Source organism: Mauremys reevesii, linkage group 1 (genome assembly GCF_016161935.1).
Source record: "Mauremys reevesii isolate NIE-2019 linkage group 1, ASM1616193v1, whole genome shotgun sequence".
In the NCBI taxonomy this organism is placed as follows: Eukaryota; Metazoa; Chordata; order Testudines; family Geoemydidae; genus Mauremys; species Mauremys reevesii.
In genome coordinates, this window is record NC_052623.1 from 185021720 (window position 1) to 185049260 (window position 27541).

Below are 27541 nucleotides of genomic sequence, written 5' to 3' on the forward strand. Positions count from 1 at the left end.
CTCCCTCCTCTTTGTAACAACCTTTTATGTACTTGAAAACTGTTACGTCCCCTCTCAGTCTTCTCTTCAGACTAAAGTAACCCATTTTTTTTTTGCAACCTTCCCGCACAGGTCATGTTTCCTAGGCTTTAATAATTTCTGTTGCTCTTTTCTGGACTTTTTCCTGAAATGTGGTGCCCAGAACTGGACACAATAGTCCAGTTGAGGTCTAATCAATGCAGAGTAGAGCAGAAGAATTACTTCTCGTGTCTTGCTTACAGCACTTCTACTAATGCATCCCAGAATCATGTTTGCTTTTTTTTTTTTTTTGCGCAATAGGGTTAAGCTGTTCACTCATATTTAGCTTTTGATCCACTATGACCCCCAGATCCCTTTCTGTAGTACTCTTTCATAAGCAGTCATTTCCCATTTTGTATGTGTGAAATTGATTGTTCCTTCCTAAGTAGAATATTCTGCATTTATCCATATTGAATTTCATTCCATTTACTTCAGACCATTTTTCCAGTTTGTCCAGATAATTTTGAATTTTAATCCTATTCACCAAAGTACTTGCAACCCCTCCAAGCTTGGTATCACCCACAAGCTTTCTAAAGTGTACTCTCTATGCTATTATCAAAATAATTGATGAAGATATTCAAGAGAATTGGACCCAGACATGGTCCCTTCTGAACCCCACTTGATATGCCCTTCCAGCTTGATTGTGAGCCACTGAAAGCTACTCTCTGGGAATAGCTTTCCAACCAGTTATGCACCCACCCTATAGTAGCTCCATCTAGGCTGTGTTTCCCTAGTTTGTGTATGAGAAGGTCATGCGAGACAGTATCAAAAGCCTTACTAAAGTCATGACATACCAAATTTATCAGTTCCTCCTTATCCACAAGGCTTGTTACCCTGCTAAAGAAAGCTATCAGGTTGGTTTAACGTGATTTGTTCTTAAAAAATCCATGCTGACTGTTACTTATCACCTTATTATTTTCTATTATCAGAATAACGTGTTTGGTCCTGAAAATATTTGGAATGTCAGCAAGTCCTGTCAGCTTCAGAAAGCTGTGTGTGTAAATCTGTCCCCCTTATAATTTTATAGCCCAGTGGTTAGGGCAGTTGCCTGGGATGTGGGAGACTCATGTCTGAATCCCCACTTTGGAGCAAGGACTTAACTCAGGTCATCAGCCTTCTCGGTGAGGAGCCTAATCACAAAGCTATAGGCTATTCAGGAAGGAGCATGGGGGTGGTTGCTCTCTCAATTTCTCCTGATGAAGCTATTCCACTTTATATAACTAAACTATTCATTGGGCCAAACAAAGTCAGAATGATTTTATGGATGCATGATTAAGGTGCTCAAAATGGGAGGCAGGACATGTGGATTCAAATCTTCACTCTCCCGGATTCAGAGGAGGGATTTGATTTTAAAGGAACACAGTGTTATTCAACAACAGGGAAATCCCCTTTAGAACTTGTGAGATTTTAAGACTGTTTTTATAAGCTTTTGCCAGCATGATGTGTGACATTTTACCTGAATAACTTGCATAAATTCCTGTGCATTCAGATGACATATACCTGTTAATGTTATTTCAGTATAGTTTTTGTTGGGAGGATGATCTAATATGCCTAAAGAAACTGGCGGACCAACAGTGAAGTAAATTATTGATGAATGCCTGAGGAAAACAAGCTTCCACCCAAACCAGAAATACAGAGAGACTAGAGTTAACCACAGTTTGCTACACTTCCTTTTTCAAAGCTAGCCAGAATGGAAGAAGATGAATATAATTTATTGAATATTTTTGAAACTCAAAAATGAGTCAAAACGTTTGGGGAAAGATGACTGCGACAAATTGTTGCTTTAGCTAAACCGATTCATCCATCATTTTAAGCTATTGACTTTGAAGGCCTTAGATATACAATGGAAGAACTGAAAGATTGGGTCATATTATTTCATTTTAGTTTATTTCGATTGCTCCCATTTGACACCCGCATACACACCTGCATGCACACACAGAACTACTTTCTTTTCCTTCTGGGTGCGAAAGTTAAAGGGAAAGTTAATCATCTCTATGTCAGCTTGTCAGAATTCCATCTCTTTTCCCATCCTGCTAAGATTCCAGATAAAATGGCACCATCTATCAGGAGGTAAGGAAGCAAAGGATTGTGAAATGTCAGTATAAGATCAGACTCCACACCCTAAGCCTCCATTTAGACTTTAAACGGTCAGCTTCCAACCCAGATAAGATTCCCCATAACACAAATAAAATGTAGGATGAAGGATAAGAGAAGATGAAGCATTCTGACCAAATGAATTACTGGAGAATAGTTTTCCCTTGTAATTTGTCCCATCACGCAGAAGATGAAGTGAGAAAATGTAGGAGCTTACTTACAATGACTACAAGGTAGTCTGGAAAAGTTTTTTAGCTAAATTTCACTCCCACTTCTATGGGTATTTAGCAGCACATTGGTAAAGTATGAGACAAGCACCAGATTTCCAGTGTGGTTCATTCATCCCCCTCAGTCCAGAAAGTCACTTTTCACTGTTGAGTCTGGCCCTTCTATTAACAAATCAGGTTAATTTATTGCTCTAGTCAATGACTGCTTGTTTTCTGCTAAGTGGTGCCATAACACTGATTGTCTGGAATCTTCTGCAGGAAAAGACAAGATGGGGACAGATAAATAAGTCTCTAGATAACACAATAAGTTTTTTTGTTTGTTTTTTGGTTTCATTGTGGTTTTTTGGTCAGTATTTGATTTGGTGTTCCCTTTGTTTGGTTACATGAGAAAAATCAAGCTGAGCCCAAAGACAAGGAAGGGTCCTGTTGTTATGGGGGTATCTTTTTGTTTTGTGTATGCGTGTGTGTGTGTGTATGTGTGTGTGTCTGTCTGATATTTCACATATTAGAAGAACACAACGACATTGGTGTTTATTAATGATAGAAGGGGTCAGTCTATTGGAGTTATGAAAACCTGCAACTTAAAAAAAAAAGACTAAATTCATTGAATACACCCAAGTGAAGATTCAGGTCAGAGGTCACTAGGAACAGAAATCATGAAAAACCTGCAAACAAAAGGCAATGAAGTGAGAGAGTTGAACCATGGAACACATGGTGAGGGCCATTCCATCTTCTTGTGCTATTTAAAAGCTTACAGTGTACAATGTTTTAATCACATCAATGAGCACTTATGGACAACATGACTCAAGTGAGTAAGAGCTCCACAATTTGTCTCTAAAGCTGGTAAGGGATTTCAAACACAGAGTAGAAAAGAGGGAAAAAGCTAGCAATCTCTGGCTGCTGAGAATTCAAGAAGCAAGTGAACACTACTTCTCAAGACACAGATAAGTTTCAGGAAGTGGCTGGTAGATTTGCTTCTCTGGTGTGTGTGTTGCAGATTATTTATGTGTGAAGGCTCCTAAACTAAAAGACTCAATACAATTAGCACTCAAGAGTGATGCTGGTGGTTTATGTGCCCAACATATTTTTCTGTGCAGAGCAACAGCCCGCCAAAAGTTGGACTTCACTGAAGTTGTTGCACAGTACACAGCCCTCTTAGAAACAGGGAGGGCATGAAGAGGTTGAAAGTCAATGGCAAGGCCTCGGATTGGTGCCAAGAATTTTGTAAGTGGCCAGACTTAAACTGAATTTTAGCTACCAAATATACATGTTCAGGTCTCCAGAGGAAGCTGTTTCTTTCGTGTGGGTGAGGTAGACAGAGGCAGCTGTTGAAATGGAATCCACTGCATCAAACAACCCTGTGAGCTGATTTAATTCAAATTGGACTTTCTTATTCCTTCATTTTTGCCTCAGAATGGAGTGAGGGGGATGCAGGTGGCTGATAAAAATATATCACTCAGTCATAAGGTTAAAGAAAAATCCAAACAAACAGGAATTTAGTCTTTCAGGGAGAAAATTAACAATGAAATATAGTATTGGACACTCAGCAGGTCTGAATCAGAATAGTTCCATTGTGGTCAAAGTAGTAATGCCAATTTACATCAGCTGAGGCCCACACTATTTTAGCAGATTTAGGGCCAGAATTTGCTCTTAGCTAAGCCAGTGTAAATCCAACACAGTGCTATTAACTTCAAATGTAATTAAATTAAAATCTAGCCCATAGTGAATATCAGAACTACATCTGGTCATCAAATATATATCCCATAAGCATCCCATAATATATTTTAAAAATGTCACAACATTTATCTATTTACACCCCCAAAAAACTACATTAAAAAGACATGAAGGTTGAAAAGTCAAAAGTTTAGAAAAGCCAGAATTAAAGGTTGACCTTGCCCACCTTAGTTCGGCCCCCTTGTGTCTGAGCATTATGACAGACTTTAATTACATGATCACATTCTATTTCCCCATCCCCCACCCCACAAGATCCCTGCCTCATTCAGTGCACAGAGCCTCAGCTGGCATAAAATTAATGTGGATTCTTTCAACTTCATTGGAGCTACACCACTTTTCACCAGTTGAGGATCTGACCCAAGATGTCAATTGAACCAAAAGCAAGAAATAAATACATCATTGCTTCCTCCTCCAGCATCTATCCTGTCTCCACTGACTGCCTCAGTGCCTGCTTTTAGTTTCTAGGTGCCTGTTTCTAGTTGCGGTCTCTATATGAGAGGGAGTCTGACAACTTTGTGCAGCAACTTTTACTTTTTAATACATTCCTTAAACAGAAAGTTAAGAATAAAGGAACAGTGCAGATATGGAAAACATTTTGTCTCAAACCTCCAGGAGAAACAAAATATTAGGTGTTTTCCAAGTATAGTGACAGATGTTGCTATGCTGACAAGTTAACAATTGCTCAGTATTGAAAGGGAAGCTGCAGTTTTAAAGTGTTATTCTGTTCTGAGAAGGGAGTGTAAAAATAGTACCAGGGAAGCTCCATGTGTGTGTCTCAGTGATTTCCAGATCAAATGTGCAAAGTTCACAACTAAAATAATCTTTTCTAACAGTCAGTTAAGAAAGATGGGTTCTTTCTTAATGTGTGTTATATCATTCTCATAAGGCCAAACCAGCAACTCCCTTGTCTTGAAATTGTTCCCCTATTGTCACCTAAGCATATCAATTGATATCAGTGGGTTTGCACAGGTGTAACTATTTGAAATTCAATAATTCTTGGCCATGATGCACAAGAATAGAATTAATCCAGCTGACTTTGTCTCTCTTTGTCTTGGCTGTGCAAAGCTGAAGAAAACAAAACGTGTTTTTTGTTACTGCAGTAAGCAAGAATGAATGCTGAACACAGACAGTGAGCAGAACTGAATAAGCAGGTGTGAATTTTACATGCTTTTGTCTCAGGACAGCCATACTTCAAACTAATAACACAATAAATGGGCATCTTCCCATTAAAGTGTGGCCAAGATACCACGCAGATGAATCTCACCCTAGAAGTCACTGGATCAAGCTGAAGTCTTTGGCAGAACTTCTCACTTTCTTCAACTCAATGCAGATCTGATGAAAGGTTTGTACAACTATGAACTGGGTTTGTTGGTGAGTCAATACCTTCAAACTGGATGAGTTTAGAAAATTGTTGCTAATTTCTGACTAGCCCTACTTACCGTCTAAAAAGACAAGACAGATGAACCAAAATAGGGAGACAACCTGCAAGCACTTCTTTGAGGTTATAAATATGTCAGGACTTAGCAGGATGCTAAGGGATGGGTGAGAAATCTTACGATGAATGCTTTGCCCCACTCCGGTTTTAAAAAGTTTGGGATGACACTAAAAAAAGGCAATTGTGCTACTTCCATAAAGGGATAAAGGAGCCCAATCCCATACGTTGATCCTCAAAACCCCCAATTCAGCTGCCATCTAACCCTGTAGGCACTTGAATTCCTTAGGCACCTAAGTTTCTGCTGGAGTCCTCTAGGCACCTACATTTCTGATTCTAGGCATACGCACATAAGTTCTGATCCCTGTGCACTCATCTAATGTGTAAGGCCCAATGGGATGCTCAAGTTATGCACTGCAGTGACTATCTCATCTACAGGACCTGAAATGGTAGGCATGCCTGTGATGTTATTTGATTAAAATATGACCATGTAGATCTTTGTTGCTATCACTGTTATATAATTGCAACAAATCTTGTGCAAAGTACGTCAAATAAGGTGTCTATGAAAAAGTTATGATTTGCTGAATATGATTATCCTATTTGTATGCATGTATCATTTTTGTATTTGAAGTTATAAATATTAACTATGTACCTGTATTTCAAATGTTTGTTCCTGTGGTAACACCCACAAGTATTTAGCCAGCACATTGTAAAGGGACTATTCAAATTGAATGGCCCATCAAGGAACACTTAACTCACAATGGACCATGAAAGATGCCAATCTACACCTAATGGACTTTCCTGTGAATGTTCTAGCTAGAGTATAGGTGATAACCTCTGCTATGACTCAATGGAGTATGCAAGGGCATGTGACAAGACCATGTGACACTAAACTCCATCTTGTACCCGTATTTTTCCATGAGCTGTGTTGAGGGCTTTGTTTGAAACAATGGGTTTCCCTCCACATGCTAAAAGCTATAAAAGGTCCTGGAAACATCTTCAGTTTGCTTCTTTCCTGCTCTGATCTCTGAATTATGAATTTATACTAATGGGAGCATTCTAATCAAGGGATTGAGGACCTTTCAATGATTTGGGATGTATGCCCTATTTCTCAGCAGCTTGTCTTGAATTTTGTATTCTCAGTTGTGACCCACTGAGGCACAGTGACAATGCCGAGTACAAAAATGGAAGAGTGGCGTTGCCATCTCCACCACCCCTTTATAATCTTCAGCCCAGTAGTTAGGGCCCTCACCTGCAATGAGAGACAACTATGTTCAAATTCCTGCTCCATATCAAATGAACCCAGATGTAATGGTGCTGGCACCCACCTGGCATGGATGCCCCCTTTCTGGCCGGGTGTGAGCCTGCTTTTCTTTCAGTTCTTACAACAGGGTGGCACCTGTTTGCTTGTGTCTCACCACTCCCAGTTGATGGTTGTTTGGCGGGTCTTCAGTGTCTCAGCCTTCTGGGTCACATGTTGTTCCTCCCTTCTGGGATATCCAATCTCTAGATTTTTGTCATGGACCTGGTATGGGGCCATATCACCAAAGCTTGTGGCACTGGAGGTACTGCCTTGTTTAACAGCCCAACAGGGGCCCATCTTGGTATTCTCAGTGTCCTTTCGGTTGCCCTCTTTGGGCTCAGTCTTCAACCACACCAGCTGAGCCCATGATTGTACCCTTGCATGGTCTAGCTAGATTCAGGCTCACCTCCCTTGGCTCAGCCTGCCTGCAGTGACCTGTCCATGGTCCTGCTGCTCTTTCAGCCAGCCAGGCATCTGGTCTTTGGCAGCCTACTGTGGGCTCAGTCCTACCTGCAGTGATCTGTCTGTGGTCCTGCTGCTCTTCCAGATCTCCCTCTTCAAGCTCCAGGGAGCAACTGACTGCTCTGCCTCTGCTGGTTCCTTTTATATGGCCCCTCTGGCCCCTGATTGGCTGCTCCAGCAGCCTCTCTGATTAGCAGCTCCCTTTCAGCCACTCTGCCTGGAGGGCTTCTCTGTATTATCTGGGGTGATATGAGGCAGGGCCTTGAGACCTCCCACAGGGGCTTCTGGACCTAGTCCACCTCATCACACCAGGACTTCCATCATGGGTGAATGTGCTAACTACTGGGCTAAGGGTTATAAGGAAGGAGTGTGGAGGCACTAACACCTTTATTTTAGCAATTAAGGGCTTAGGCACCTAACTCCAGGAGAGAGTTCATGGCTGTGAATCCCAAGCAGAAGGAGGTGCCTCCCTCCTCCTTAGACTTAGGTACCTAATTCTCTTTGAGGGCAGGGCTTAGGGACATTCCTCTCCTCAGCATTTCCTACTGGGCAGCTTAGGCAGTTCCCTACTCCACTTGCTGGTTTCTATAGATTGCATTCTTAGGTGCCTAATTTGGGGCTGTGCATTGTACTGGGTAGCAGGGCACCTAAATGTTAGGTGTTGCAATGTGGTGTTTATGCTCCCTTGTGGATCTAACCCTTCATTCCATTCCATCAGTGGTTTAGCATTTCTGACAGGTTTCAGAGTAGCAGCCGTGTTAGTCTGTATCTGCAAAAAGAACAGGAGTACTTGTGGCACCTTAGAGACTAACAAATTTATTTGAGCATAAACTTTTTTTTTTCGTAGCCCACGAAAGCTTATGCTCAAATAAATGTGTTAGTCTCTAAGGTGCCACAAGTACTCCTGTTCTTTTAGCATTTCTGCTACCAGAAAATACAAAGCAAAGCTGATAATAGTTAGAGCAGGTCAGCAAGCATAAATGTAACCATTTGCTGTCAGGTAATGCAGTTCTGCCAAAGTCAAAACACTTTCTAAAACCACTAAGATATAATTTTGGAGTAAAATTTGGGGGACAGAGGAGTGAAATATCAATATCATAGCATCCCATTTCAACATTTTTTGTTTTGAAATGGCTTTTCATTTTAAAATGATGTATTATAATATTAAAAACCAAAACAAAATATTTTGATCCACTTGACATGATTTCTGTTCATGATTTTTCTTTTGCAGAGAATTTTGGAATTTACAAGTTTCGTTCCTAATCCTCCTCACAAGCTCTATTAATAATGCATGCTTTTTGAAAACTAAAAAACAACAATAATCAACACAATTCCTCACTGAGCTACACCCAGGAAGGAAATGAAGATGAAGTGAGAGCTCTTGCTCATCTTGCTTCACTAGCGCCACTGTTTTGTAAAGTGTCATAGATCGCTTGGCTTCACATCAGCAAACAAAGAAAAACAGCAGACGGAAATGTCTTTGTTTTAATTATGTCTCTTTGGTCTGCTGCTGTCAGACCAGAAAACAAGCAGTTTCACAAACATAAGACTGAAACCCCCGCCCCCCCACACACATAAAAGCTATGCTTCTGGGCTGGATAACAAAACTCCCTCTATCCCAGCTCAGCACTTGCCAGGAGCAGTCTTTGTGATAGACCTTAGAGTGGGAGAACATGCTTCCAAAACCTCATCTGTTTTGCACCTGTTTGCTCAGCACAATATTTTGCTTCTTCCATGGCACAGCCACATTTGCCAGTTAGAATCCACTAACTATCACACTTAGTCAGTAGGTTTCTCCTGAGATAAGTGAAACACCTGCAATTCCCAAAGAGAGTTGGCTTCAATGAGAGCAATGGGTAGCTTCAATTCAGAGTAGGATTGGGCATTTGAAAGATCCAAAAACAACTGGTGAATAGACTGGTCTAATCTTGATAAAATAATGTCAAAGTGGTAAAATATTTTAAAGCACTAATTTATTAGATCAGTGACAACAGAAACAAAGAGTAAGATGTATGGTCTCCAATAGGCTTTAGCCATAGATAGATATTTATGCTAATTGCAAGAAAAACAAGTTACTTAACTAAGTTACTTTAACTCAGAAAAAATGTGAAAAATAAAATGAAGTTCTAAAAATGAATTTTTTACTTTTTAAAATCAGTGTTAGGTTAGCATTTAAATGTGAATGTTATTCAAGACGAATAGTTACAGAAGAAAATTGAAATTAAGCAGAAATAACACTAACACATAGCAACTAAAAAAAAGTCATTTTAAAATGCTCTTATGATGGGTAGGGAGCAAGCCAACACTTCAAGCAACTTAATGGCTGTGTATCTATTCTCCTTGTGTTGAGGGGGGAGGTTTTGTGAGTGTGCACCTTCTTCTCTACCTCTTGAGTTAATTTCTTTATGTTTGTCAAATCAGTTTAGATTGTAAGCTCTTTGGGGCAGGGACATGTCTTTTAACTTGTTTTATGCACTTTGATGGCCTTGTATATAAAGATGTACATACATATAATGTTTGTTCTACAAAATTCAAGACAATCAAGATGCCCAACTTTCAAGTTCACTGTTTCCCCCAACAGGTGACATTAGCATGAAGTGAAGTGAGTGATCAAGATATATAAATTGGCTTGCTAACACATGGCACCATGGTGCAATCATAAAGGTAGGCCACCACCTACATCAGGGTATTCTGCTGGAATATTTGACAATATTTGACCATTATCAAATAATGGGTGGTCAACTGACATTATTTGATTGGTCAATTGACTGGCTTGCTATGCCTAATTCAGAGTTGCAAGTGCTCAGCACCACTCAGGATTTAGCCCTAGGAATATGTAGCTTCTATGCCAAACACTAGCTTGGGAGGAGCGCTGAACAGGGGCGGCTCCAGGCACCAGCGCAGCAAGCGCGTGTCTGAGACAGAAAGCCGCGGGGGGCAGCCTGCTGATCGCTGTGAGGGTGGCAGTCAGGCTGCCTTCCACAGCGTCTCTGCATGAGGTTCATGAGGTTCGCCGGTTCTGTGGTTTTGGTGGTAATTTGGCGGCGGGTACGCCAAAGCTGCGGGACCAGTGGACCTCCCACAGAACCGCCGCCAAATCCGCGTGACTGGGGTGGACCTCCCACAGAAACGCCGCCGAAGGCTGCCTGACTGCCATTCTTGGGGCAGCAAAAAACAGAGCTACCCCTGGGGCTGAATATTTGCAGTTTGACTAGTTATGGAAAAAATCTTTGAGAATATACATCCCCTTTGCTAACAACAGCACTAGATCTTATTGTTTGGCTCAAGTTCATTATCTAGCCCTGGGTGAGATAAATTTAGGAGTCCTTGGTTAGCCCATAACTCTAAACATATTGCAAGTAAGGACAAAGAGTATTAGATGCAACCCTCAAAAATGTAAATACAAGTTCTAAAAGGATTTATGAACCAAAATGTCATCTTCTCCAGTATCTGGTAAAGGTAGAAAATGTTAGGTTGGGGAACATAGGCATTTCCATACTAGATCAGACCAGTGGTTCATCTCATCCTGTATCCTGACTCATAGTGACCATTACCAGCTACCTCGGACACATTCCTTCTCTTCTAATTGGGGAAAGAAATATGAGGTTCAGTACACCTCTACCCCGATATAACGCAACCCAATATAACATGAATTCGGATATAACGTGGTAAAGCAGTGCTCCGGGGGGGCAGGGCTGTGCACTCCGGCAGATCAAAGCAAGTTTGATATAATGTGGTTTCACCTATAACGCGCTAAGATTTTTTGGCTCCTGAGGACAGCGTTATATTGGGGTAGAGGTGTACCCATTTTATTTAATGTCCTCAATCCACATAGCTTTAAAGAAGAAAGCCACAATAAATGTATAAGATCTGGATTATATCTGTGTCACAGTACATATAGCTAACTTTAGTGTAAAATAGATTAAAAACTATAGCCCTATTAAAATAATTCAAGTGACCTTGAATAACTTTAAGACCTGTTGGACTTTCAGGTAAAGTAAAAAAAGGAAAACTACATTAGAGTAAATTCTTCTTTTTAAAATTAAGTTTATTTTTAGCCCCAGTAGAGCTTTGATATATTATTCTCTGAGGAATAAGAAACAAGTATCATGGATGAGTTACCAGGGAATTTGACTTTGAATTTATTTCCTAGTTAAACTTCAAGAATTTTTCAGAAAGACTGGAATGTTTTGGACTATTTTAAAAGAACAAACAGAATTCTCCCTGTTCATACTCTGTCTACAGGCTAAAAAGCACTCTTTGACAGACAAAAAAATTCCTCTTTGAGGTGGCAAAATGGAACCCCAAGTACAGTATTTCCCTGGTATAATATCAGTGACTTGTTCTAAACCCTTTGGTCTTTCTAAGCTTACTCTCAATAAGGAAAAAACAAAAACAAACCAAAGATGTTCATATGACATAATAGGTTTCTTTTAAGATGAGATTTTTCTTTTTTCCCCTGCTCATTGATTTATATGAGTGCACAGGAAAAGTTGTGGTGGAAGGAAGCCATGAAGCCCCGCTATCATAACTATCTGTTCTTCTGAGTTAGCAGTTGTACCCTCCAAAACTTTCCCCTCCTCCAGATACCTTTCAAGTGGCTCTTTAAGCTACTATTCCTTCAGATGCCTTCTTGGTAGTTTAAGTGCTACAGTCTAGGAAGATGCAAAGTCCTGAGTTACCAATGTGCAAGGTGACCTAATTTGTAACAAAAGGGAAACTGACAGAAAAAAATCACTGTTCTTAAAATAGAAGTATATAATTTTCAAATCTTAACAATACAATTAGATAGCATTTGGGGGCGGGGGGGGGGGAGGGGCACAAACGTGTGTCCTCCAGTCTCCAAAGATATAATTATCAAATACAGTATTTATTGAATTAGAGGTTACAGCAGTTTGTAATCTTATCTTTTATTATAACAAAGTGGATGTTTAATCAGAAGATCCATAAAGGACACACAGTGCAGTCTTACCTCACCTCTCTGAGGACAAAGTTTAATTAGAAAGTATTGGGTTATGCATGTTGATAGCGATCCATGTACTTTGCAGACCAGGCCTAACCATGGTAATTTTTAAGGCACAATCATATTACTGCATTCCTGAAGTTATCTAGTCTAATTATCTTACCACATTAGCTTGGTGTTTTTTCATATTCTAAATAGGTGATTTTCTGCATTGTAATGTCACCATTGTTAATTTTATGTACCATGACACAGAGCAAGAGAATGCATTTTGGAGGTTTTGCTTAAAGTGTGTTTTTGCAATAGAACGACCACTCAAGATATAGTGTTGTGAATGAAAATGGCTAAATTGCTGTATTACAATTTTAAGTTACTGAAGAACAATTTTCACTTTATACTGATGCGTTTTTATTAGCACTTTAAAAGAAGGCAATTATCCAAAGAGAGCATTCCAAACAGGATTTGCACTCTGTCTATATTTTGAACTATTCATTCAATAGCAAGATTTCAAGCTCAAAGCACTATTATACTGTCATATCTTAAAGTGCAAATAATGTGTACTTGCCCAGCATCACTTAGAAGTCTTAATTTAATTAGTTTGCATTGGATTTTAGGTGTGAAGCAACCTGTCCAGTGTAATGATTCATTTACCATGCTAACAATCAAAATCAGTGAATAATAATACATATATTGCCCCTTCCATTAAAACATCTCAGTGTGCCTTACAAATATTAATTGAGCTCACAACACTTCTATCCCGGTACATCAGTAAGATCCCAGATGGAAACTCTGTGCCATGGGAGTTAATCAGATTGTCCAATTTCACTCAATAACTCTATGGCAGACCTAGGATAGATAGATCCAAGTCTCCAGAGTCTCAGTCCTGAGCTTCAACCACAAGATGTATTTTTCATATGGGCCAAAGTTATTTTAAAATAATTATTAGCTATAAGAAGGAAATCATTGATTTTTCAGAAAACCTGACACTATTTGATTAATTTTAGAATTTTACTTGGTGCATTTTGCTAGTCAGAGATGGCATCTCAGACTGATTGAAATTCTAGCTCAGTAGACATAGCAATACCTTGATGAAGGACAAAGTGTCCCTTTGGGTTGTGAACAATTTGTGGGGGAATGACACAAAATGGTGAGTTTGAGACAGAACCAGTTTGTGCCCAACTAATAACTGCTTCATACTGTTGCTTATACTGCAATATATCATATCCCATTCAGAGCTACTATAACTGAATTTCAAAATTAATTACAAATCTCTCTTCTGGGAGTCTTCCAGGTTAGGGCCCAGACAGCATTCTTATAATTCTAGAGCAAATGTGGACATTTTAAAAATGATTCATAATTTTGGGTGCCTCATTTTTTGTCTCTCCAGCTTGACACACTTTAAAATGGGTATGATTTTCAAAAAAGTACTGAGTGTCTGCCCTCTGATAATCGGCCACCTTAGATAACATGTAAGTTGGGCACCCAAACATTAGTCATTTTTGAAAGTCTTGGCCATAGAGAAAAATGGACCAAATTCTATCTTCAGGTTCGTGCATGCAATCCTAATGAAATCCATGGGATCACACTGGTGTGACAAGCCAACATTTGGCCTACATAATCTAACAGACATTTAAGGGTATTTATTTTTACACCAGACTCATTCTGTGTACAGAAACTCCATATACCATCTAAATTTGAAAAAAACAAAAACACCCAAATTTAAAAATATATAAAGAAACCTTTCAAAATTCAAAACACATTGTCCTAGAACAAGATCACATGACTTCTGTCAGTTTATGCTATTTATAGTAAGTGCTACATAACACAAACCTATTTAGAATCGTATTGTGGAACTGAACTAGTGGATTGAAAAATACTTTTAACTAGTAACTTCAGCACAATCCCAGGGACATAACATTAAATTACTTGTAACAAATGATTTAATTGTTTATTTACTAGTTTTGTAACAACAGCAAATGGAAAGATATGTTTCCCAAACATTCCTCAAAAAATTAATGGGCCAACAAGAACCATGTAAACTAAGTAATCACTTGTTAATTGATCTGCTACCAGTACTACATGAAACATGGACTATTACATCTGCTGCAGAGTCTTTAAAAAAATGTGCTTCTTGGTTAAACCATATCTTGGGGTAAGCTGCTAAGATGAGCATCCAAATATTTATTACAAGAACAGAGAGTGTTGACAGCTCATTAGTGAGATAAATATAGATCGTCTGTGAACATAGAGATACCTATGTACACTTCAAGATCTGTGAATATGACAAAGACCCCACAACATAACCTTCCATATTGCCTGCTGTGAAAAGCTTTGTTCCTGAAAACAGAAAACAATGCAAAGTGTGAACTATAATTTTCTTCAACTGAACAATATCACTGATGAAAACTGTCAGAACTGTGCTGTAAGACTGCAAATCACAAGCTTGAGAAGGATGGCTGAAAAGAGTATTTGGCCTCTTATTATTGCTCTGTTTCTTGTCTTAAAATTATTACAGATCATTAAAATCCTTTTTGCACAGAAGCATGCCTAAACCTTATAGTGTGTTTCCCAGGGCTTAGACTCCTTTCACATCTATGAAATGGTAGAGAGGTGTAAAGAGCATACTGGGTATTGACATGCAAATGAGCACACCACATATTTGCATGGCAACACCCAGAATGCTCTTACGGCTCACTGCTTTTTCTAAGAAATAGTGCAGGATCTGAGCATGAGGCAGCAGGAAAGGGTGGGGACACTGAAAGGTTTGGGTATGGAGTTCTTTTTTCTGTGGCTTGCGTAGAGAATTGAGAATCTTTATTGAGTGATTATACAGAAATAGCATTTGGAGCTTTTGTTCAGGGAATGCAGTCTGAACAAACAAAAGACATGACTTATTAGAATGTTCTAAAATTTGAAATATGGTAAATAATTTAACCACACAGACCTGACCCAACCGATTCAGACATTCTACACTCTTTCAACATACTAAACAGGAATGCACTTATCACCTAGTGAACAGCTGAAGATGAAAGCCTGATCAAGACTCTGGCCAGAATTAATGACTGCAGAGGAATTTCTCCTTATGATCTAATTCAGGGATTGGCAACCTTCGGCCCACAGCCCCCAAGGGAAAGCCCCCTGGCGGGCCGGGCTGGTTTGTTTACCTGCTTTGTCTTAAGGTCCGGCTGATCGTGGCTCCCACTGGCCATGGTTTGCTGCTCCAGGCCAATGGGGGCTGCGGGAAGCGGCAGACAGTACATCCCTCTTCCCGCGCTGCGTCCCGCAGCCCCCATTGGCCTGGAGCGGGGAACCTGCAGACGTGGCAGGTAAACAAACCAGCCCGACCCGCCAGGGGGCTTACCCTGGCGGGTTGCAGGCTGAAGGTTGCTGATCCCTCAGCTAAATTAAAGATAACAAATGATTTGAGCAGTTGGAGAATCAGGGTAGCTATATATTTCCATATAAGATATACAATTTAATTGTCTGATCAGCAGCTTTATTTTGGTTAGGTTCTTCCTAACGAAACATATAGCCCAAACTGGAATTCAGTACAAGGTAACAAAAATCTGAATCTCATCTGATGTAAGATATAAAACCAAAATGCAGCCACAATGCAGGATAATTGTCAGTAACAAGCAAAACATGAAATCTACATTTCATATTAGCCTTGATAAAATTTTTGTCATTTAAGAATATTGTGCATAAGGGAACAAGAAGAAATCAATATGGAAGTGACTCTGAAGTCACAAGAGGGAGTGTGTGTTTCAAATTCTGTTCTGGGTTACACCAGTGTAAATTCAGAATAACTCTGAGTGGTGTAACTGAACAAAAATCTCTCCCAGGACTGTTGTGTCACTAAATGGATCCTGGCAAAAAGAGGTGTCTGTTTTTAATGAGACTTACACACAAATATCATAGCTAAAAAACAACATCAAGAAAGAAAAGAGAGAAATACAAAATAGGTAAATGATATTTGATAATATATTATTTTATGTTTGTGGTGTTACAACGCTTCTTTAAAGGTATTTGGACTGGACAATGCTGATGAAGCTGCTATTATAGCTGATAGATTGTAGCATATCCACAATGTATTATTATGCAGTGGGTTTTCCCTTAGTGCACTTCTTGATTAGTAACAGATGGAAGTTATTCACTCTAGGTCTAGGCAAGTGGAGGAGAAGCAGCCTATTTGATCTTGGAACATTTACTGTTGTTGTTTGCATTTGCTTTTGGAAGTAGAAGACATTTTATGCTGAAATCCCAGTGAAGCTATTGAATGTGTGATTAGATACTGAAAACAATGTTAGTGGGACTTAAACATGTGCTTAAGTGCTTTCCCGAATCAGAACCTAGATCCTTAGACCATTAACTGGGGCTATGGCTACACTACAGAGCGTATAGAGGCACCGCTGTACTGATGTAGTGGAGTTGCTCTAAGCTGACGGGAGAGAGCTCTTCTGTTGCCTTAATTAATCCACCCCAAGGAGCAGTGGCAGCTATGTTACCAGTGCTTAGGTTCGTGTAATTTATGTTGCTCCGAGTGTGTGTGTGGGAGGGGCTAATTCACACCCCTGAGCAACATAATTTATGTCGACTTAAGCTGTACTGTAGCCATAACCTGAGACTATTTTCCTTTCTCTGACAACTGACTTTGTGCCAATGTACCATATATTCCTCCTTCCAATAATACTGGCGAGTAAGCTATATAGTTGCCATTCACAGCTACTTCTGCCTCAGCTGCTGCTGCAGGTTGTTCTTCAATTTTTCTTTTTTCTATCTCATATTCCTCTGGTCTTTTTCCATTATGTTGAGTAATGTGTGGGCCAGAAGGATATGTGTGATGTGATGAGACCAGTACTCTGTGTTTGTAGTGCTTTATTAATACTTTATTTTATTATATGCGCCTTTTTTCTCCACTTCACAGACTCTTCCACATAAAGTTAAAAAAAACCTGCTTGCTGCTGCTACTACTAATGCTCAGTCGATTGCTGTGATACTGGGAGCAAAATCTATATACATTTGACAATTCACACTTTGTTGGTGTGTGGACATACATACAGATTTTACTCTGCAATTTAAAGAAGCTGAAATTAACAGCAGCTAATCTCAAATAATTGGTGCAATTAGCTGCATGTGCTACTGACAGCTTCAGTAACTTTATTTTTCTCAGTGTATCTTTCAACCCCAGTATATTTTTTATAAATGCATTTAAAAAACTATATATACAGTGATAGCTGGTCAACACACTCCCCCCGCCATTTTTGGGAAGATTGTAAAGCTTGTTTTTCCACTGTCTTATTCTGGAAAGGAGAAGGAGATTTTTCAGCCTCAGATCTCTCTCTGTCTTTCTTCCTTCAAAAAAGAAGTGTATTTAGACAGACAGTGAAAAGCAAGTCTTAAAATCTTCTCAAAATTGTGCCAATGGGAAATGTAAACTACTCTGACTGCAAGAGCCTAGAGACATGCTGAAGCCAGAAGGTAATAATCAGTACCTCAATCACATTTTGAACATAATGCTTGCTGTGGATAGTTCCCTATTAAAGGTTTTAGGAATAGAGAGGGAGGGTGTGAGGATAGCTAGGGATGGCCTGGGTGCAGGTCTCTTTTTAAATTCTATTTCTAAAGCCACAGGGACATTGAAGTTGTGGGTGCGAGCATGAGGGGTGGGGGCCAGACAGATTAAAATACAAAACCTCAATTTTCTTCTGCTTGAGATCAATCTGAAATTGATAAGGAAGAAAGGGGACAGCATAGGTTGAATCTTTCAGTGTTCTTCTTTAATTGTTGATATTTTGTGCATAACCTTCAATATTTATGCGCCGAGAAAGAGGAGAATTTTGCATAAAGGAATTCCCTTGCACAACAATCACATGCATGTACAAATCAAACACATGCCTGGGCATATTTTAAGACCACCAGTATCTGTCTAGAAATTAATTGTATTATTGTACCTGACATCAAACACATTTTACGAGCGTACTGTCAAAAGCAAGTGCAGCACTGCACTGCTTTTGGTTTTTGTTTATTATTCCCCATGGGGATATATTTTGCTATATTATATTTGTAACTCCCCACACAGCACAATGGCAGCTGCAAAACCAGCTGCAATGTAAACTTAGTTTGCATTCTCTGTGCCCTGGGAAAGGCTACTTCATTTCATGCAGCAGCAATGGCTTTCTGCAATAACTCTGGAACATCACAGAAATTTGTCACAGAGTGAGACATGAACACAAAAACAGTTTAAATGATTGATTCTGTGGGCTTTTAAAATATGAAAACCACAAAATACAATGGAGGGAGAAATGTCTGGCAATTAGGGAGCAGGGGATTAGAAGTCAGGAGACGTGGTTGCCCTCATCGACTCTGCCAATGAGCCACTTTGTGACTGTGCCTCAATTTTTCACCTTTGCACAGTGGTTTGACTACCCTTTATTAGAAATTATACAATAGATAATATAACCTATACATAAATTACAAAATGGTGCCGTGTGGGTGCTGAGTCCTTCCTGCTACAGAACATACCTCAACTTGCCTGAGAACAGATAGTAGCCATCCAGAGAGCTGGGGAGGGAGGCCCAGCTTGCTCAGAGAAGAGTGGAGTTGACCCAATCCCTCCAGGAGACAGCTCTTGCATAGGTGGTCACCAGCCACCTAAAGGAGGGATAGGGATATAGCACAAGGGAAGCGGCTATGTACTGGAGTTGCAGTGCTCCAGTTTTCCTTAAGCTGGTTCTGATCATGCACAGTCCCCCACTAAAACTGTGCACGTACATCTAGGATGCAAATACTGTATTGTTTGTAGTGAATGGGGATGGGTGACAGTACAATGAAAACAGTAAATTCAATGAGAACACATGATTAATTGCTGTACATGGGATAGAACACAAGGTATACCACCACCACAGGGACTGTGTTATAGCCATGGCACTAATGCCATTAAAACATATGAATGTACTTCACTCTGCCATTCAGAGCTGGGACTGAGTAAAACCACTGTCCAGAACCATGGCACAGAAACAATTAACTAAGTCATAAACAGATCTGGCTATAACTTCTGCAGTTGGGACCCTGCATACATATGCCACACAAACTCATTGTGTGTGAATGCAACATGAGAAAAACTAACTTTCAGTCTGACCCATCCTATGATATTACACTAGCCTAAATTGTTTCCCATTACTGATATATCAGAAAAGATTGGACTCAGGTAACCCAGAAAGGAAATACCGTATATACTCATTCATAAGCCAATTTTTTTTTAGTAAAACAGGGAAGCACCAGAGAAAGAGGTCGGCTTATGAACGGGTATAGAGAGGGAGACGTGGGACACAGCCCTTCCCCCCAACAGAGGAAGCAAGGAGACGCAGCACAGCCAGAAGGGAAAAGGCGGGGCCAGAGTCTCTCCACTTCTAGCCACGATGCTCTCCCCACAGCCTCTGAAGCAGCTGCAGCTCCGGGGCTGCCAGGCTGCAGCCATGCTGCCTGGTCTACCCATTATACATAGTGTAAACTAATTATCTGACAAACAAACAAAGTCATAGAGAAAGCATGGAATCCAGCAGTCATTCCTTTCCTATAAAACACTAGAGATCACATTTGCCTTTCTCTGAAGCAACAGGGTTAGAACACTCCCATTTCGGCATACTGGAGTAGACAGTCTGTTCCACAATGGCAATTTCTAGGATCTTTTGTTCATAGTGGACCAGATGTTTGTTGTTTTGTCAGGAATTAACTCTGTAATTGTTTTGTTTTGTTTTTTAAAACACTAAGCAGACCAAGGCCACAAATGTGACACAGGTGCACTTCAGCAGCTCTTCTGTTAGTTTCTGTAATTAATTACTATGATTCTGAATGTTCACCCATTTTCTACTGAAGGCTGCCCACTCTATTACAAAGAAAAAAGGAGCTGTGATTGCTAAAGCATCAGACACACTGTACACGCTGGAATCTAAATATTCATTAATGGGAAATAGATATGGAGAATTGGGTGTAGAATTGTACATAAAAAGTAAAACTGGCAAATCTTAAATATGTGGCCAGATTAACAATAGGAAAAATGAAAATTAACTCCAGATAGAATTGGTTAATTTGATGCCCTGAAACTGCAAAGCAATGAGAGATTTATAATTATTTATCTGCATGAGCTGAGGGTGCTGAGCACCACGCAAGAGGCATACAGAACATTGTAGCATCAGGCATTTTGCAGAAAAAAACCCCAAAACTACATAGCAAAACTAGAGGGGCAACCATGAGGGAAGTTGAAGGGAAAAAGAGAACGTTGACATTGAAATTCAGGATCATGCATCAGCTTCTTTACATGGAAATATGAAACTTAGTATAAAGGAGGAATAGTCAATATTTTTTCTCTCCTTCATATACTTACAATATATTTTTCATATGAATTACTGTGTGCGCACACACATGCACAAAAGAGAGTGCACTCATGCATATAGCATGGAGCTGTATAGAGGGGGCAATTCCTGTGCTCCCAATGATGCTCTGCAGGGGATAGGGCAACCAACTAACAGAGCTCCACCTTCCTGTACACAAGCAGGAGAAGAAATGGAAATCCGAAGTTGGACAATTCTTCTCTCATCAGGTGCTGGTGTTGCTCCACCCACTAATAGGAAGGCCCATAAGCTTCCCAGGCTGGTAACTCGCTACGCCCACTTCACATTCTGCTGATTGATGCATCCTTATTTCACCAGTCAATTAAGAGGCAGTAAATTGAGCTCAGAGATATAGGAAGATCTATGTTCTTCCAAGCCTAGGAGAGGGTGAACTCTCCTTCTGCTTTTAGCAGAGCAGGATGGAGTTGTACTTCCTAATGTTCCTCTTTATTTTAAAAATTCAGCATCTCCAACTTGTCTGATTAATGTCAAGGCACAGGCCTCTATAATGTCATTGACTCATCACCTCCAGGTTTCTTGGGTCCTTTTTCAATTTAAGTCTACTGTTGATCTAATGGTACTCAAGGCAACAAGATTATTAACTGCTCATCAGTCACTAACAAGAAGACAAGTTGAGCTGGTCAAATAATGCAATTTTGTCAAAATTGAAAATCTTTTCATGGGAGTATATCAGATCTGATGACACTTTTGATGGGAAACATCAAAACATTTCATTTTAGCAATGAACAAATGATCCTGTTCATTTTGTTTAAACTTTTATCTCAAAATATTAATTCAATTATTATATTCAAAAGTTAAATATATCCATAAAGTCTAAACAAAATATTTCAACACTATCAAATTATTTTGATAATCCCAAATCCATTTTTTTCTGATTTATTGTTGTGTGGGAAATGTTGGCCCTTTGTTCCCATGTAGAATGGATTTCCCCCCTGCAGTGTTGGGATTTCCCCAGAGAACAGAAATTCTAGCATCCAACCAGCTCTAAAGGTTAGCAGTGTGTTATTTTCTATACCATCCAGTATAGGATGAAGAAATACTCCCAGCACCACAACATAATGCTGTAGACCAGAAGACGCAAGTAGCTGCACAATCCCCACAAGGCAATAGGTATTTAAAATAAACCTCTAAGTCTAAGGCTCTGCCTACACTACAGACCGTGCAGTGGCACAGATGTACCGCTGCAGCTTGCCACTGTACGGTCTCCCGTGTAGCCGCTCTCTGTCGGCAGGAGGGCATCTCCAGCCAACATAGCACTGTCCACACCAGCACTTTTGTCAGTGAAACTTCTGTCAATCAAGGCTGTGTTTTTTCCTCAAACCCCTGACCAACAAAAGTGCTAGTGTAGGCAAAGCTTGAGTTATACCCACCCTTGTGGGATTTTCCATTGCTCTCTGTTTTACTGGTCCATAAAATGTTTTGGGCAGAGATAGTTTCTATTTTGATTATTTTTACAGCATATTGTCTGGATTAAATAAATCAACGCATTATAATGACTGTTAAGGGACCTGTCCATTTATACCAATTGAGGATCTCTATATCCTCTGTACTGGGTGCAGGGGCGGCTCTAGGCACCAGCAAAACAAGCTGGTGCCTAGGGCGGCAAAATCTAGGGGGCGTCCCCTGCGGCCGGGGGGTGGCGGCAGGCTGTGCCGGCGGACCTGCCACAGTCCTACCTGCGGGAGGTCCACCGGAGCCCCGGGACGACTGGACCTGCCGCAGGCATGACTGCGGAGGGGGCGCTCGTCCCGCGGCTTGGCTGGACCTCCCGCAGGAATGACTGCGGCAGCTCAAGCGGAGCCGCCGGACCCGCGAACCGTCCGCAGCCGCGGGAGATCCAGCCACGCGGGACCAGCGGTCCCTCTGCAGTCATGCCCGCGGGAGGTCCGCGGCTCCGGGGCGCCTCCCGCGCATGACTGCTTGGGGCGGCCAAAAACGTAGAGCCGCCCCTGACTGGGTGTATCTGTTTCTTCAGCAGAGATGAACATTATAAAGTAGTAACAAAAGGAAATGTGAAAGTGAAATATGTTAATATTGAAAGAATCACAAAAGCAAAGGAATATTGAGCTAAGCTCTGTACCACCACCATTAATCCATCTCCTGTTGTCTAGTTAGTGCTCATGAGTCCTTGGAAAATTATTCACTTCTAATAAATGTTTTCACATAATGAATGGATTTTTTGAATCAAGCCTGTTCAACTATTATATTTATGATGATGCAATTAGGCTCATGTTTGACATTTTTATTGCTAAACTAATCTTGTGGTGGTGAAGTCAAGAATGATGTGGAACAACATACAGCATTGTTCTTTTAAGCAAACTTCTGCTGACACATATGCACTTCAAAAAATAAAATTTGTGACACCAAGGGAGGTTTTCCTTTTACTGCATACTTTCCTGTTATACAGTCTGACTGAGTTTACCAGAAGCTGAGAAAGGGAGACAGGGAACAGATCATTTGAGGATTACATATTCTGTTCATTCCCTCTGGGGCTCCTGGCATTGGTCACTGTCGGAAGACAGGATACTGGGCTAGACGGACCTTTGGTCTGACCCAGTATGGCCCCTCTTATGTTAAAGAGGCTGCAAATCATGGCTGTCATGATAACCTGCAGACAGAAGTTTTCTGCCTTAATTTTGACTTCCTCCTTCAGCCACAAAACCCACAGAGATTTTACTCCAGAGATCCTTCATGACAGAAACTGCAGAGAAACATTTTCTGGCAGGGTCTCATTGTGAAAGGGCATGATTCATACAATCATCCACATCTAAAATGGCTTGGCAATGACAGTTATGCAGCCAACTGTGCTTCTAGAAAGAATCATTTTCAATTGGTGGGGTGCAGGGGAAGAAGTGGGAGGGGAGGGATGAGGCTCTGCTAGAGTGAATTCAAGCACCCAATTACTCTGCTTTTTCAGTATTAGTGTGCGCTTATTTGAGAGCTATTTCTGCAAAGAGATTAAATCCGGCCCATGCCAAGCCCAGTGTATGTCAAGGGTACGTTACGCTGTCTTATAGCAGGTGTTGTATGCTGGCATGTGGCCTGGCTCATAACTAAGTGCCAGGGGTATAAGGAGAACATCAGTCCCTCCTCCTATTCTTGTTGCTGCAACTCTGTGGCCCTTCCCCCACCATGCTTGGTCTTCAGGGATGGCCCTGCCTAAGGATGATGTGAAGCTGGCTGTGCAGCAGCTGTTTGGATATCAGGGCTCATGTTGATCAGCCAGCTTCTAAGTATCCTTAAACCATACTCTCCACCATAAGGATGACAGTTACACCACTTCCTTCTACCCAGAAAACTTGAACTAACCTATCCCCACAAAACAAAAACAAAGACTGAAACAAATTGACCAATCCCCCCCTTTTCCCTCCATAAATTTAAATTAATGGAAGTTAGGAGCCTACATGGTCTGGGCCCCAACTTTTCTCCATACACTTCTCCCAGAAAGTAAACTTCAATTCTTTAACATCTCCCAGAGCTAGCATAGCTCCACCTACTACAATTACATCAGCAGAGGATCCAGTCCAATATATTTTGTCAATAAAGATACCTGCACTTTTTAAATAGTTTGATCCTTGCATATAGCTGAATTGTTTCTTTATGATTTAAGCAATAGAAGACAGTGAATATAAGGACTTTAAAGTAAAGAGCCTTCTTAACCATAGCTAGCATATGAAACACTTAGAGCCAAAGTCTGCCCCACAGTGAGAATCCACCATTCCTACTGAAGTCAATAGAAAAGCACATAAAAAGGAAGAGTATTAATCTAATTAAATGAAAGAGAAATTAAAGTCTCGTGGCAAAGCCTGAAAAACAGGGATTTGTGCAGGGAACTTACGAAGGGGCTAGGAAACCAGATCCGCCTCCCCAGTTTATAGCTAGGTGTAAGAGACCCTTTGCACTGCCATCAATAGATTCACAGACTGCATAGCAGGTGTGGTTCACTGCACCAATGGATCTGTACTGTGCTGCACCACTTCTAGTTTCCCCATATGGCTGCAATCCATACTTTGTTGTTCTGCAGGGAAAGCCCCTCCAGAGCATGCTCCATGGCATGCAGGTTGGTGCAGTCTTTCTGTATGTGACTCACTGCAGTCTGACCCACTTCATGGGGGAAAATGCAGTTTTTCTGCTGCCTTTTGAGCCTTGATGACCTGCAGGAACAGGGGAGCCATGATCTGTACTGTACACAGGTACATCTCAGGAAGAATAAATAATACCAAAGCCTGAAATAAAGAAGACTGAGGAAGGCTAGATATTTCTACCAGAATAAAACTCTGTTAAAGAGATTAAGGATACATACTTGTCTATTAAATAGTAGTATGTATAATTAGCTAGTAGGAAATAGCTAACTATTGTCAGCCCCCACCCACACACAATTGTTAATTAGACTGTGGGACTCATTGCCACAGGAAGATATTGAGGCCAAAACAGCAAGATTTAAAAAGATTTAGTACTGATATTGTTAGCAAGAATATCTGGAGTTGCAATAGTTAATGCTAATAAAAAATTTGGAAGGGCTATTAAACCTCTTGTTTTCAGGGTTTAAGCCAGTCTCTAACTGTTTAGGAGGAGGGAGAGTTGCCTAAATGCGAGGTTTCTTTCATCTTTCTCTAAAGCATCTGCTGCTGGCTAATGTCAGAGAGACAGGACACTAGATTAGACAGACAAATGGCCTGATCCAGAATAATAAGTCTTATGTTCCACCAGGCAGAGGACAGTCATGGAGGAGAAGATAGTATGGCCTAGGTCTGTATAACCTTTTTAAGAGAATACTTGCTGTGTGCTGGTGACAGGAGAGGACATTAGGGCACATTATAGTCCCACTCACACATATCCCATGTATAAAGCCTCTGATTTGCAAATTTTGCTCCATGGGGGTTAAGACAGTGGGGTAAACAGTGCTGTGTGGTAAGGGGGGAGGAGAGAGAGGTCTGTATCTATATCTATATCTTGAATGGGGGAGAGGGAGAAGGAGAAAAATCAAAGCTTTTCTACCTACCTATCTCACAAAGCAGTACATTTCTCCACATTTTCTGCAGAAGTAGTTGGTACATAATTGTATAAATCACAGGCTTGTTACTATCTGGTTGCTTGATACAGGTTTTACACAGGATGAAGCTGAAAATCTCACTAGGGAGAGATTGTTTCTGTGCTTTGGAATGGTAAGATATTCCAAAGTCAGGAGCTGCATGAGAAAAAGAAATGTGTGTTTTCCACAGGTCTTTCTTTTCTGTGGTTATCATTAGCAGAGATCCTCTGTGTATAACATACTGAATTAGAATGATGAATGTTCACTTATTAAGAAAGCTGTGAAATTTTATTATTACAGCAGCATATTCATACCACTGCAGGCAAGTATGTGTCAGGGCTTCTTTATTAATCATTATTTTCAGGGATTTTAATTTCAGGGGTGCACAGAAATGTGCTTGTGACTCAAGATTTTAGACTAAAAATTCTTAATCTAGGAAGTATTTGTTTTAATGTGCATAAAAATAAGATGTTTAGGCCTTTATTAGTAAGTGAATAAGAAATAGAAGATTAGAATTTTAAGATTTTTTTTGCACACATCTAAATAATAATTATTAACCTCTTAAGCTCTGTAGGGGAAGTGCTATGTTCACTGAAAAACTATATCAAAGGCTAGATTTCCACTTACTGCCTTAATTCTTGAGGTGCAATATTATTTGGTGCAAGAGACTGTGGGTGCAATTTTGCACTTCTATGCCTATGTCTCTGATGCGTGGGCACATATAAGGATTTAGATGTTTAAATTGCTCCAAATTGCAGGTTTGAAATTCAGTCCATGATTAATTGCAGTTTTAATTTTGTTCCTGCAGAAATAGTTCCAGTTTTAGTGTAGGTTGAAAATAAATTCCTGGAGCAACATACAATGCAGTATAAAACCCAATGCACAGCATTTGAAGGCCAGGTCTAACTGCAGACCTACAGGGGTATAACTACATTGCCCAGGGTTGTTAAAAATCCATGACCTAACCCCCCATATAGATAGCGCTATGTCAGTGGGAGAACTTTTCCTGTCAAGAAAGCTACCGCTTCTTGGGGAGGTGGATTAACTATGCCGTTGGGAGACACTCTCCTGTCAGTGTAGTAGTGTCTTCACTAAACCGCTACAGAGGTGCAGCTGCACTGTACATAAGGACAAGCCCCAAGAATCTAAACCAGCCAGATGCTCCTGCCTTTTAAAATCATCTTAACTAATTAGGTTGACAGCTTTGAGCCACATTGTAGGGACTTAAATATCTGATCCAAAGTCCACTGAAGTCAATGGAGAGACTCCCAATGACATTTGAAGACTTTAGATCAGGCCCAGAGATCTTAAATCACTGCTAATATATATTAAATAACTTAACCCACTTCAGGTCCTTTAGGCCAATTAGTGTCAATTGGTATGTATTTAGTTGGTCTGATTCCAATCTCACTGTGTCTGTGTAAAAGCAGTGTGATTTCATTGACTTCAAGATGATTAATATGAGTGGAAATGAGATCAGAACCAACCTTAATATGGGCATACTTTTAAAGCACTGTATGTATGTGATTCTCTACATGCCTGCACTAACACAAGAACTATATTGTGTGATATTTACAATAGTTGGTCTGAATTCATTCCTACCTTTCATTCAAGTTACCACCTCTGCAGGCAGTACCATTTCACAAGGAGGTAATAATCTTGAAATAATAGTTTTAACTGTGATTAAAATAAGCATGCATACATACTTATTAACAAGTAATAAGTGAATCCGCAACAGGGTGATTGTAATTGTAATTTTGACAATAATTTAGTTAAATCCACCCAAAATTAGTGTATATTTTAAAATAAGGAGAGCAAGAGAGTGGATG